The 3,577-nt window shown below is 39.4% G+C and overlaps 1 non-coding gene across 1 annotated transcript; it reads left to right on the forward strand.

Annotated features, from left to right (window-relative positions):
- The first annotated feature begins 2,823 nt into the window (after positions 1–2,823).
- LOC122918908 lies at positions 2,824–2,928 on the forward strand. Its single transcript, XR_006386695.1, has one exon. It is a non-coding gene; the product is annotated as a U6 spliceosomal RNA (small nuclear RNA).
- The last annotated feature ends 649 nt before the right edge of the window (positions 2,929–3,577 follow it).

A 3,577-nucleotide genomic window follows, 5' to 3' on the forward strand; every position in this document is an offset into this window, starting at 1 on the left:
TGCAATTGCTGATCCTTTTATTTAATTAAACATTTGAAAGAATGCATTTTTTCCACATTCATAAGTGATCATACGGATTTCCTCAAATTTTCCAGAGGAGAAAAAATAACTATAGTTGGGTGGAGATAGAACATGGAATGGAAAATTTCAGCCCCAAAGACATTTTTTTTTCATCAAGTTATGAACATGTGAACATGGAATTATAATTGAAACCATTTTGTATACTTCACCATCAAATTTACAGGGCAAGGAATCTTACCCTAATTTAAACAATGGATATAAGCAACTCTCACCAGTCCACAGGGTTTATTAAATAGCCACTATAGCACCACCGTAGTAACAACGGTGGGATGGTAGATGAAGTACATGGTCAGCTAGTCAGGGGGGTCAGACACACTTAAAAGAGCTCAATAAAGCCTATGGGTATGTCTGACTATGTTTTATATTAAACCCCAAAGTTTTTGAGTTGGTTTAATGCAAGACAATTATGTTTAGCCAGTGCTATCTCCTGAGCTGCTAAATTAAAACAAAAATTTGCCCTTGACTTCTCATACCTTTGTTTTTTTATTGTTCATCCTCTAATGATTTACCTGAGCAGTGGGAGACCGATAATAGTGTAAGGGATAGATACAAAACAAACATCAGAAAAGAACGTTATGGCAGAGGGACCTGGGAGATAATTAATTTAACCTAAAACAGCTCAATTTACGTGAGGTATAAACTGAGGCCCAAAGAAACTGGAATAGCCACAAACCATGCAGGTCAGTAAAAGGCCAGTTTCAACCCCCAGGCCTCTGAAAGGCTAGTCCAGTGTCTCTTTCCTCTCGAGTCTTGTCCTGCTTTAGTGTTTTCTATGCAGTAGAGGCTCAAATATACTTGATAAATAAATGAGTAATGGAGAATTGATTTTATATTTGTACAAGGAGCATTTAGATGATTGGAAATAAAAAGAGAAGTAAATGGATCCTGATACAGATTTTTATACATATATTTTAACATTTTTCCATAGTAGGGTTAAAATTTTAGCCACACTTCATTATTGGTCTTCCGTAAGTTTAATAAGATTCACCATCTTTGGATAAAGTCTCCTTTGAGGAGACGCAGTCCACATATATGGCTCTTCACTCCCTTCTGTTCTGTTATCCATGCATGTCCTGGCCACACACCCCAGAAACATCTACCAGTTTGGTACGTGACACAGTACGCAGAGTCTTGCATCGTCCTGGCCAGCATTCATGCAGGTGATAATTTTGATATGCATCCTCATGGGTCCCTAACTTAATACCATGGCTGTCATCGACACTTGACTTCAGTCCCTCTGTCATCATCCAGGACTGCTCTGGCTCTACATCTCAAGTTCCCATTTGTTTTTTGTCCACAAACTCTTACCCTTCCAGGTTTTTCTGTCCCTTACTGGAGCCACCAAGTCCTCTGGTCTCTGTAGCCCTCTTTAACTCCCAAACTATCAACCCCATGGTCCCTTTCTTCTTTAGAAAGAGCCCTTGGTCCCTCATAACACAGTTTTGCACATATCTTTGACTCCCTTACCACCTACTCTACAAACCTTTCCACTCTGACGAAATTAATCATCTTATTGCGGTAATTTTCTGTTAAAATTGTCTCCAAGTTGTGGTTGGGTGCCTCAATCTTAGCTTTTTCTTCTCTGCCATCCAGAGGCAAATTCACAATTTCATTTGCAATTTCTTATTTTAGTTCTCTTCAGACACATAACTAAACTTTCCCCTTTTCTTGCTTAGTTAGGACTCTTCGAGACCCTTGAAGGTGGTTGTCCCAATCTCTACTTTCAACTCCTCTCTCTCTTCCCTGACCCTATGATCCAGGTAATAAGAGGTAAAAACTTGACTTTTTCAGCCTCCCTTATACTAGAGGTGGCCAAGTGATATAATTTTTTTCCAACTAAGTAAAGCTGAAGTGTTGGTACTCTTCTTCTTATTTTACCACTTCCTTCCTGGACTGTGAATGTGAAATTTAGGGCTGCAGCAGCCATGTTATAACCATGACTTAGAAAGCAACATTCAAAGGACAAGGAAGCAGAAAGCCAGATGGGCTCTGTGATAATGATTTTCTGGAGCCACTGTGCCAGCAAGCCACTTCTATAGCAGCCTAATCTTTCAAGCTTAGCAAAAGAGTGGTTTACATTTGTCATGCCTACTTCCTGTCTTCTTACTGACTTCTCAAACCACAGTACTAAAATTGTTCTTGAAAAGATTGCTCCTAACTTCATTTTAAGTTTCCAGTTAATCTAATTGAGTTTCCTGTAGCATTTCTGTTATTGAACAAATCTTCTTCGAAATTCTCTCTGCCTCTGGTTTCTCCTGGTTTTCTTTTTACCTCTAAGACAAACTTCTCAGCATCTTCTCATTTCCCTACCTTACTTTTCCCATTCCCCCAATTTCCAGTTTTTGCTCTTTCCTAACTGTCCCCCCAAATGATGGTGTCCCAAGGCTCCCTCCCTATCTCCCTTATGGTTTATTTTTGTTTGTTATTTTTTGTTTTTTTTTTTGTTGTGGGTTTTTTTTTTTAGCCCCCTTATGTTTTTATGATTAATAAAACATGATTAATCCTCCGGTCTTTGGTTTAAACACCAGTAATATTCTGGAAACTTCCAAATGTGAACCTCTTATTTTAAATCTCCTTTAAAGTTACATTCATAGCTCCTTAACATGCACCTCAACTTGAATGTTGTACGGGGGAGGGTCCAGTCAGGAGATAGAAAATGTGCAAATAACTTAGAGAACATTTACTATGAAGAAGTGTTAACTAGTAAAAAGTGATTAACTACTAAAAGGAGCAATAGAAGAAGACCGCTTCGGCAGCACATATACTAAAATTGGAACGATACAGAGAAGATTAGCATGGCCCCTGCGCAAGGATGACACGCAAATTCGTGAAGCGTTCCATATTTTATGCGGCTTCCCCGTGAACTGCCGCTCTTCGCGGAGTAACTTCGTGGAGCAAACGGTATCGGTCAAAGTGAAAAAGAAAAAAAAAAAAAAAAAAAAAAAAGAAGAAGACCCTAAGGGTATGAAACAGTAAATACAGAAAGCAACTGGTACTTTTAGCGCTGTGGAAGTGTGAATATATAAGAAATTAAGAGTTTTGAAGAACTGCGCTTGAGGGAAAAACTTGCCAGAGGGCACAGGGCTGGAGCTGGTCTGACAAGAGTTTCTGAGATGAACACCCTTGTGCCTTCTACCTGCTGATTTACTGGCTGCTGTACTAAAATAAAAGCCAATTGGAAATAGGAAGGGAGTCCTTCCTGGTGCCTTGCAGTGTCCCTCCAGTACTCTCTCTTGGTAAAGGCTAACATCAAACCAGCTGTCAAAGGAGCAATGTCTATAGGGACAGGCTCTAATGGATGTGGGGACTCAGAGACAATAAATAGATAACGGGCACAAATAGTCCACTTGCACCTCCAAGTCAATCTGCCAAAAGTAGAACTAATTACATTTCCCTCTGATTTCCTCTCTTACTGAATTGTATCACCAAATGGCAGTCACACACTCTGGAAACCTGTAAAGCATCCTAGAGTCTTTCCTTTTTCTAATTCTTATGT

This window comes from Neovison vison, chromosome 10, assembly GCF_020171115.1.
Source record: "Neovison vison isolate M4711 chromosome 10, ASM_NN_V1, whole genome shotgun sequence".
Taxonomy (NCBI): Eukaryota; Metazoa; Chordata; class Mammalia; order Carnivora; family Mustelidae; genus Neogale; species Neogale vison.